Source organism: Macrotis lagotis, chromosome 6 (assembly GCF_037893015.1).
Source record: "Macrotis lagotis isolate mMagLag1 chromosome 6, bilby.v1.9.chrom.fasta, whole genome shotgun sequence".
Classification (NCBI taxonomy): Eukaryota; Metazoa; Chordata; class Mammalia; order Peramelemorphia; family Peramelidae; genus Macrotis; species Macrotis lagotis.
This window is the reverse complement of record NC_133663.1, coordinates 104,164,698-104,175,843: the sequence shown is the minus strand read 5'-3', so window position 1 is coordinate 104,175,843 and position 11,146 is coordinate 104,164,698. Positions and strand designations below refer to the sequence as shown.

Below are 11,146 nucleotides of genomic sequence, written 5' to 3'. Positions count from 1 at the left end.
GGAAGAAATGTGAAAGCATTGTTTATGAAATGGAAGGCTGTCTTTCTGTAGTTGCATGGTGCATGTAATAATTACCATCATCATTTTCTTTTGGTAATTATATATGAGAGTGTCTTTCAGTGTTGTTTCAGTTTTTTTGAATAGCTTACATACTCACATATGGATGTAGTTGTTCAATAAGCAAAAAATTATTATAATTTGGCTTCTAGACCAAAGTTCATATAGTCAACATAGATTAGTAAGAAGACATATTGCCCTGAAGGATGTCATAGAATTCTCAGTTATGGTGATAAATAATTTGCAAATATATATACCCTAGCAAAGTCACTCATTTCTCTAGCTCTTTAGAAGTTTAATGGGTCTTTGGGGATGTTTAACCATATTTAATTTCTAACATATATTGTAGATTTTATAATGTCTATATATACTGTTATAATATATAAATATACATGAAATCTCTTTTTTTCTGTGTTCTTCCCACCTCACTAAATTCTGTGATTCTACAAATGCAATATTACTTATTTAATAAGCATATGTTTATTTTTAATGAAATGTGTGTTTGTATGTTCTTTCCATCATATGAGATAGTTGCAGAAAACTCAGGATGTCACAAAACCAAGCCGAGTGATCACTCACTACATTACTAATTAAATGTACATGTTGAGCAATTTAATTCATCCAACCTTATCTGTCGATCAGTAAACAATAATATTTTCCTTAAAGGTTCTATCAGGTACATCTTCCCATGTGAATGAAGCCTTACTTAATGTCCTCAATTATAAATTTTCTCTCCCCCATTAAATTCCTCTGTATTTACTTATCCACATGACAAGACATATTCCCTTGAAGTCAGGGAAGATTTTATTTTTGTTTTTATATAACCAATATCTTACAAATGGTGTTCACATAATAGGAGTTAGATAAATGATTCCTCTGCATCCCTGGCTTTTTATTAATATCTACCTGCAATAAAACCTTGTTGATCTCTGTTTATTTATCTCTGTTAAATATTTCATTGATTCATTTCTAATTTGGACAAATATTATTGAATATTTGTAATTTGTAATATAAGTAATTGAACAGTACTTATTGGAAAAACACATGAGAATAACAGTTAAAACCAATCCTGTAGGCATTGCTTCTATTAGCATCAATTATCATAAATGATAAAAGATAAACTACTTTGAAAAACTCAGTTATGGAAAAAATGTATTCTATAAGGTACTATGTAAATTGCAGAAACAAAATTATATAAATTCTAACCCAAAGTTGACAGATTACTTATTCTTAACCAGAGATAATAAAATTATATTCAGGTTTAGTTTCTTTTAACTTTAGTCAAGAAAAAAAAAATTGTAGCAAAATAGTCCTAAAGTCTACTGAATCAATCTATTGTGACCTCCAATCCATTTCTACTCAACCAGTATGGAAATATTTTCCAGTATGTTGCCAGTTTTAATAGACTCTCTCATAAATTTTATATATATATATATATATATATATATATATATACCATTATTATTTTATATATGTTTTAAAATTATATTTATATTTTATATATTTTATATATTTAATATATATACCATATATATATATATATATATATATATAATTATTGCATCTTTAAGAGACAATGAGATCTTAGAATGACCCTTAGCTGTCATTCTATGAGAAGTCTATGATGGCCTGAGTTATGCTATTCTGAAGAGATAATTTTATATGATGACACAAGAGAGGACAAAGAAAAAAGGAAAAGCATTTCTTTCTTTAGAGAACAGATTTTTTCACTTTATTTTGAGAAGAAATAGAACAAATTCTTCAGAGGCTTTAATTAGTATCCTAAGAAACTTGAATGATAGGACTATGTTTCTGGAATTGAGGAGTCAGCATTTGTAATCATTGTTAAAGGTGACTTTAGCTTTAAGCTTTCTCATTGTGGATACATTGTAAATAATTTTTTTTTTTGCTATATGGATGATAAATAGTATGGATGTTAACTTCAATATGTATTTAAATCTAGGATATTAGAGTTGTTGATATAGAAAAATGAGCAAAAGCTTATAAGGATAAAAGGTCTCTCCAGTTTCTTGAGCTTGCTTTTAGAATCATGCCTCTGCTTCTTTCCCAAACTAGTTGTTTCTCATGACTTCTCATTTTCAATATATGACACCACTCTTCATTCATTCAGTCTGAGTTATGCAGTTACTCTTGAGTTCTCCTTTTACTTGCTTTCCAAGTCTAAACATTTCTGAAATAATATCAATTATACTGCCGCTGAATCTTTTAAAACAATTTTTTCCTTTTATTTTCCCCACTACCACCATTCTAGTTAAGATTGTCCTGAACTCTCTTCCATGTCATTTGAATATCTTTCTGTCTGATCTGTTTTCCTAAATTTAATCACTCCGTAACATCAGAGGTTATATTCATCTTAAAACACACCTCTGAACATATCTGCTATGTAGCACAGTAAATAAAGCACTAGTCCTGGAGTCAGGAAGAACTAAATTCAAATATAGCACCAGAAAATTAATGTCTATGTGACACAGGGTAGGTAATTTAATGATCACCTACCTCAGTTTCCCTTACTTAATAAGGCTGTTGTAAAGATCAAATAAGATAATATTTGTAAATTGCTTATTGCAGTGCCTTGGTACAGCAAAGTTGCTAACTAAAGGCTTCTTCCCTTTTTCCCATGGCATTCCCCTGTTGAGAGTTTCCTCAGTATTTTGTTTTTGTGGATAGAATTCAAACTTATTACGTCACAAACTCAAGAACATATGCGGCATAAAACCAACTTATTTATCTGATTTCATATCCCATCATTTGTATATCTATCACCTTAGCTCCTACCAAAGTAAATGTGTATTTTTGTTTTCTCTCTGTTTTTGCTCAAAAAAGTTCCTCTTTCCTTCTGAAATTAACATCTATCCTAATCACTGCCCATTGAAATTTGATCTATGTTTAAATTCCCATTTTTTTCACATCTTCTATAAAACTCAGTTCTAATCACTTCAGAGGAAAATTACTTCTTGCTACTTTCTACACCTATGACTTTGTACCATTATTTTGACACAACAAATTTTGTTTTGTAATTATTTGTGTACATGCTATATCCTTTGTTGAATGATCCAGGATAGGTGTGATGACAGGTATGATTGAGAAAAAACTCAAGGATAGGTATGATGTCCCTGACAATACCCAGAGTCTTGTTCAGAGAAACAGCTGAACAAATATTTGTCAAATAAATGAATAGTTTGAAAACAGATCCTATCCTTGATCTCTCATCCTTTCTTTTTTAGGTTTTTGCAAGGCAAATGGGGTTAAGTGGCTTGCCCAAGGCCACACAGCTAGGTAATTATTAAATGTCTGAGACCAGATTTGAACCCAGGTACTCCTGACTCCAAGGCTGGTGCTTTATCTGCTGTGCCACCTAGCTGCCCTTGATCTCTCATCTTTAAGCCCTTTGCACCACAATATGAAAGCTAGGGAGATGCTAATGCTTGAGCTAAACATACTTGAGTAGTTATTCTACTCACTTTCTTTATTTTCCCAAAACAGATAAATAATAGTAATAATTTACCAATTTAAGGTATTTTGATGTTCTTTTTTTAATGGTCACTAATGGTTCTCTACTTCAAAAGAATACTCTTGCATAATTGATAATCATGAAAAAAACACTCAACACACTGAAAAGATCTTGTCTCATTCCACACCTTCAAAATGCCCCCCCCTTTACTGAGTGAAAGACTTAAACATCAATATTCTTAATCTTCTTACTCTCTCAAAAACCCACAATTAACTTTTCTACTACTCTACCTTTGTGCCAGTTTTATTTTCCAGGAATGAACTTTAACATCTTATCATTCTAAATCTTTTAAGACCAAACTTGAATCCTGCCTCTTCTTAATTCCTTCTCTGCTCACTTCCTCTCCCCCAATGAGCTTTCTTTTTTCTAACTCCACAGACTCCAGTGGAGAACTATGCATAGAAAAAAAGGGTAACTTTTCTAGATTTTTATGTTCAAACTTATTATTCATATGATACTTAACATATACTCTTTTGTATTACTTGTTATTCTTTTTGTATATTTATGGTATTTTTCCATTTGTGGGATCAGTTTCAGAAAATACTGGCTTTTTGTCATGGAATTCTTCTATAGCCTCCCTAATGTTGATGTGCATGTTGTAGCATACATGTACTGATGCAGAGTGAATAAAATCAAATCAGGAAATCAATAAATTGTGGGATTCAAAGAAATGGATACAATGACAAAACACCAAGGTTCAAATCCTACCTTTTCCATGAGGTTGCCCCCTCATATACTGCTGGCCAGGACTCTACTCTGGGTATCCTGCCCTTCATCTGATAAGATAAAAACTGGAAAAAGGCCTGCACATGCACATGCACAATCTGTAAGACATTGTTGAAGAGAAGCTCTCTGAAAAAGAGGTTTCCAGAGAGAGAGAAAACACAGATCCAGTCCCCAATACCCCATTCCTTCCCAGTTGCTCTGTTCAAGGGAAGGTGTGACCATCATCTTCTTCCATTTCCTTAGCAAATTCCAGATCCTGCTGCTCTTGCTCACACTGCTTCTCTGCAGACTTGAGATCCCTTGTAAGATCTGATAGAGAACCTTATGGCCTTGACAGATATACTGTGAATGTCTAGGCAGAAGGAGATCTTCTGGTGGAAGGCCAACTGAGGATTTTGGGTAGAATACATAGCAATCATCTCCTGGACTGGACATAACCTTTTTGTGGTTGATAATAGCCTCTATGACATCATCCTCAATGTCCTTGGGCTATCCAACTGCAGCTTCTGGTCAATGCCACTCAGGGAGATTCAGGAGTAGGAGAGGCTGCTCATGTGCACATCTGTTTTAATTGCACTGCGTGGCAGTCCTATGATCTAGGTGTAGGTCTCATTTGCCTGAAACTTTCCCCAAACTGATCTGGAACTAGGTTGAACTTGGCTGGATTCCATATTCTTACAGTTTGGATCAGAAGAAAGGAGAGCCGGAGGGATGCTTGAGTGAAGGCTGCTGAGATCTGCAGAAGTAGTATCTCCACCAAAATGAACAGCTTGTAACACTATCTGTATGAATCCAAAAGCTGTGTGCTATGTGAAAGAAATTCTATGGACCTTCTACTAGAGGATGTCCTACTGCATAGATAATCACAATATATCTCTTAAGGACATAATGTTCCCTATCAAATCTTACAACAAGGGACCTCAAATCTGCAGAGCAGCAGTGTGAACAAGAATAGCAGGATCTGGAAGTTGCTAAGGAGATGGGGAAGATGTAGATAGCTTCTTTTGAACCTAGCTCATCATCCTTCCGGGTTCTGAATATTCCATTTGGATGGCTTTGATTCTCCCAGTAGTAGAGATACCTTGCCCATTCATTGTTGGCTTGTTCAAGGAGCATGGACTTGGACACCAATTTCTTAGCTTGGTCATACAGGCTGTATAATGCAGGTAGTTTGGCAACAGGAAGTTATGTAGATTAGGCTGGCCATCGGGATCATGACTAAGGGGGACCTTCCATTACCAGGTATGAAGGAAGGTTAGCACACATCCAGGTTGCCTAAGAACTTATACATGAAAACTTGGTTATAATAACACTTTGTTGCACAAGGTCCAGGACTTCATGGCCTCTTCCAATAGGTCAAGTAAGCATCGGGAATGATATTACAGGAGGTGAAAAAGCCAAACATCGTTTTGTAGAGAACATAGACGTTGAGATGGTGAGAAGGTGACATACGAAAGGGTCCGCTGTATAAAGCCTGTGCTTGGCATGGTCTTCTCTAGCTGCTTCACAAGCACCTTGAAAGTGTCTATGCCCAGCTCCCGCAGGGAGCATTCTGCCAAGGCCACTTTGAGCCTCACCTTGCCCTGCTGCTCTACTACCTCTACTGTCCCCTCCTCTCTCTTCTTCTCCACATACATCAGAACTGTGGTTGGGGGTGACAACAGGGGTGGCAGCAGGGGCTCTGCTTTGCTCCAGAGGATGGCTGCTTCCTCTTGTCAGCGCCCAAGTTGATTCCTCTTATTTCACCTCATCACCAGACGTGGACTAGTTGGAAGCCAAAGCCCGGTCATGTTGCAAGTGCTCGGGCAGGGATTGGGGCACTGGACAAGGTCTTTGATACATGGGTTTGCATCCTGGAGCATGTTCGCATCCCTTTCTTATTATATCTGTGTGACCTTGTGAAAGTCATTTAACTTTTCAAATTACCAGTATTGTCATCTTTAAAAATGAGAGAGTTTGGACTAGATGACATTGGTTCTAACATTGTACATTCAAAAACATTTTAAAAAAATAAGTGTTTTATAATTATGAAGCATTACTCTAGAGGAGTTGTGGGGAAATGTACTTATTCTTCTTGGAGAAGTAGGATACTGTATCTACCTGAGTTAGAGATATTTATCCTTCATTCTTGAAGAAGAATAAAACATCCAGGAGGTGATGCCACCATGATAAGCATAGGAATTGGATTTTTGAGTGAGGGGGTGCTGTGCTAAGTCACCAGCCTCACTTTCTCCTCTGGAGCCATCTGGGTCCAATGGACAGATATGAAACAGGACAACTGGAGATGACCCTGGAGTGAGGCAATCAAGGTTAAGTGACTTGCCCAAGACCATAAGTAGCAAGTATTGACATAAACTATGGAAATGTAGATATATAAGTAATGAATATTTTGTAATTCATTTTGTAGGTATATTAAACAGGAAATTCAGTCCTGTTGGATCAACATCAGATGGATAGAGCTTATAAAGACTTTTACTCATAAAATAATGTTTACAATAGTGCCAACACTATTTGCATATAATACAGTTCTTTCCTCTATTTTCCATCTGTAGCTCACATGATGCCCACCCAAGATAAGCTAAATACTGAAAACTCATCTTCCTGCTGTCAACTCAGCTTTGCATTCTCTACACCCTCCCAACTTCCTTAGCCTCCTCTCCTCTCCTCTATGAAGAATGGAACACTAAATTCTCCTCAGCTTTCATTTATAGAATACTAGATTTTGGATTTTTTTGGTTAACTTTCCATTTCCTTCTGATATTTTGCTTGATACTCAAACCATCCTGTTTGGTTTGAATTTCATGGAATATGATTCTTCTGGTCAAATATCCCCTGCTTCCTCTCTCACACTTTCCTGCTTCCCTATTGTGTGTTAACTTTCCTCATTAGATCCTAAGCTTTTGTATTGCCAGTACTGTTTTTCTCTTTTTTTATCCCTAGTTTGTACTTATTAAATGTTTATTGAGTTTATTCCCAGTACCCCTCCCCACACACTCTTTAGTTAATAGACATCTGCTGTCATGTGGTCTTGCTACTTTTGTAACATTAATAAAAGTATGACAACTGTTAAACCATGAAGGGTTTTAAAGAATGGACAATTTCTGCACTAGAAAATAAATATAAATTCACCAGCTGCATTTAATTTACCATCACACCCTATTTAGACTGTAATAACTTCTATAAAATAGTCTACTTATATTACAAATGGTAACTTACAAGAAAAAATTCTTTTTGTGTGGTTTATGTTTTATTTTTATTCCCAATTCTCTAAACTATTTGTTCTTGCATAAACCCACATACTTCTTGTAGTATTAACATGATATATTGGGTCAGTAATCCAAGATTAAATCGATCCATCATTTTAATCCATACTGTGAGCCTGGCAGGAAGATGTGAAGTAGTGGTGGATTATTTGAGGTATGCCAAAGAATCTTACTCGTAGCTTTGCTATACTCATTATTAACCTAAAGCAATACCAAAAAGGAAAAAAAAACTGATTCAAGAATTTGGTAATTAAGGTCTGGTCTAAGTTCCTGTGTGACTTTACACTCATTATTTTCTCTTGCTCTCAGTTTTCCCATCAGATTAAAAAAAAAACATAATTCACATCTATTTAGTGTTTAAACAACACAAAGTATTTTCCTCAGAATCCTCCCTCATTCCTGTGAGGAAGGTAGTATAAGCATTACTAATCTAATTTTACTAATGATGGAACTGAGATTTCAGGAAGTTTAAATGACTGCACAATGAAACACAAAACCTCAGGGTTGAAAGGGACTTTAGAGACCAACTAGTCCAACCTAAACTTTGAGAAGGCTATCCCAAAAGCTCACATCCTCTACTTGGGGCTCTCCAATAAAGGTGTGCCCACTATCAAGATAGTTCATTTTTGAACAACTTTAATTATTAGAAATTTATAATTTCTTGCATCAACTAAATACCTTACCTCTTTACAATTTTCTCTCATATCCTGCAAGTTCCTTCCTCTAAACTCATTTCATTTTTCCTCCCAGTTTTGAAGGATCAAAAATACCACATGGTATTAACTGAAAAATCTTCACCTCTGGACATTCTACATTATCCACCTGCTAATTAATTGTGGAATCCAAAACTCTATTATACAACATTCTAGATGCTGCCTATCCATCCAGAGTCAAGTTCTAAAGGATGAACATTGCTTTATTCCTAAATGTTATGATTGATTCCAAACTAAATATAACTAAAAATCACTTTAGTTTTCATCTGTGATTGTTATGTTGTTAACTTATATTGACAATACAATTCCTAAAACCTCTGTATTTTTTATATGTACTACCATCTAACTATGTCTTTATATACTACACTTGTCAAGTTGACTTGTGAACCTAGTTGTAAGATGCTATATTGGCAACCCTATTCAATTTCCCTTTTAAAAGGGTTTGAATCCCTGCCCTGTGATCTCTTTCAGATCTGCCTAAGATATGGTTTCAGCTCTAAGGATATGACTCTAATTTCTGTGTCAAATCCTTAACATGTTTCTTAGCTGTGTCACCTTGATTAAGTCAGTTAAGTTTTCTGAGTCTCAGTTACTTTATCTATAATAATGTTTAAACAGCTTCACAAAAATCATGAGATCCCTTGTGTAATATACTTTGTAAAGTGTTTTATAAAAATAGTCATTAAATGGAATTGCAGCGTAAAATACATTCTGATAAATCGCTGATACCTTAGCATGAAAACAAATCCCAGGTCACATACAGTATTCAAAAAAAAAAAGGAATTAGCCCTATGACATCAAAATAGATTACCCTGAGTACCGTGGAATTTAAACTAACAAGGAACACTTGGTTTATCCCTCCTCTGTTTAACAGAAGAGTTAACTTGCGTTACTATGGAAATTGACTTTGCCCATATTTGACTGTATTGACTAATTGTGTGTATTTTGTTGATAGATAACATCATTATAAGAGACAGTCTAAGAGTTTACTCTTTAGTAGATCATACCGTTTATATAACAGAAGTTCATTAGCTAAATGAGACAGGAATGATCTAGAGAAAGAAATAACTAAAGAACTGTTTTTCCTCCTTTTTGCAAAAATACTTAGTTTTCTTTTCTTTTACATGAAGTGATATTTCTCCCACCTCACCTAAATTACCCATCATTCTCCACACTCATGAAATGTTTGACTTTTCGGCTTTTTATTCTTAGGAAAATTGATCACAAAAAAAGGCAGATGTAATGTTTTATTTTGCTCTCAGAAAATAAAATACAAATGAAGGATGAGACTTTAAAATATCTATATCTTCAACTAAAACTCAGATTAAAAAGAAAAGATGTTACAGGCATAATCTATATCTAATCACTGCCATATTTACATAGGCTTCTCAGACTCCTGAGGTTTCCTGAGTCAATTAAAGCATTGAGATTACATAATGGACCTATAGCCAAAGACTTTTGAAAGACTGGGATAATATGGACAAAGTTCATTTCCAGGAGTGAGCCTAACTGGATCATTTTCTCTTATCAGCTCTTAGTTGTTACCCAGAGTTTATACTGGAATGAACTCCAAAACTTCCTAAATATTTTATCTGTTTTTACAAATGAGAAAGGAGGCATTCCCAAATCCCATAAAAGGCTTCAATGTAACAAATATTTTTCAGATAGAGGACAGCATTTTTTTTAGGCATAAGACCCCAAAAAGATCTATAGGAGCCCATAAGCAGATGGAGACACACACACAGACACAGACACAGACACAGACACACACACACACACACACACACACACAAAAACAAACAAATACAAATAATGAAAGAATGAATGGATAAGCAAATACAAAAATGTAAACATATAAATATACACATATATTTCTTTTCAGAGGAGCCAATCTCTGGTTTGTCTGAAAGCTAAGACTTTGATGTTTTAGTGAATCTCAAAATCTCCCAAAGTTCCTTCCATATTCATAGGAACTCCAGGTTTATACTTCCTTTTGAAGACAAAAGTATGTTTTCAATTTATTGGATGGGAAAAGCTTATTCAACTGACACCATATAGTTCAAACTGCCATTCAGTTGTTTCAGTCATGTCCAATTACTCATGTCCCCATGTGGAATTTTCTTGGCTAAGATACTACTTTGGTGTTCCATTTCTTTCTCCAGCACATTTTACAGATAAAGAACTGAGACAAACAGGACAATGTGATTTGTACAAGCTTGGGAAGCTAGTGACTAAGATTTGAATCCCGGAAGATGAGTGTATCTGATTTTAACGATGAGTACTCCATTGACTGTGACTTAACGATGACTACTCCATTGTGCCACCTAAATTCAGATAGTTCAAAGAGAAATAATGGGTAGCAACATCCACACATCTTGCTCCTTTTGCTCCCATTTCATATCTCTAACTCTTACTTCACTGGTAACTATTTGGATGATGTCAATAATCCCATGTTTTCTCCAAGGCATCACTAAGGAAATGCTATTTTATCTCTAAAGGACCTAAGCCCCTAGCTCTCAAAATTAAAATTATGTACAAAGAATTATTGTACCCCAAACCCAAGGTTAGCAACAAATCTTTTCTAGATTGAAAACTGGATTCCAGCATTACATAACCTTATCTGAAAAAATGGCCTTTCAGGAACATTATCCCAAGAACATCCCTCTATAAGGAAATGACTTTGTGATTATGTATTGCAGCCATATGCTCTTCAGGAACTCTTCCATTGACCCTCTTGCTGGAATCATATGGACTGGGAAAGCCCAGGTTGTAGGTGAGAGAGTTTTGGTGAATAAAGTCAGCAAATACTTAGTAAGTGCCTAATATGTTCCAAGTTCTGTGGTAAGGCTGAAAGA

At 35.1% G+C, this 11,146-nt stretch overlaps 1 pseudogene; it reads right to left on the bottom strand.

The window, feature by feature from the left end:
• Positions 1-1,831: 1,831 nt before the first annotated feature.
• Positions 1,832-6,177, bottom strand: LOC141492173 (26S proteasome non-ATPase regulatory subunit 3 pseudogene; annotated as a pseudogene).
• Between the last annotated feature and the right edge of the window lie 4,969 nt (positions 6,178-11,146).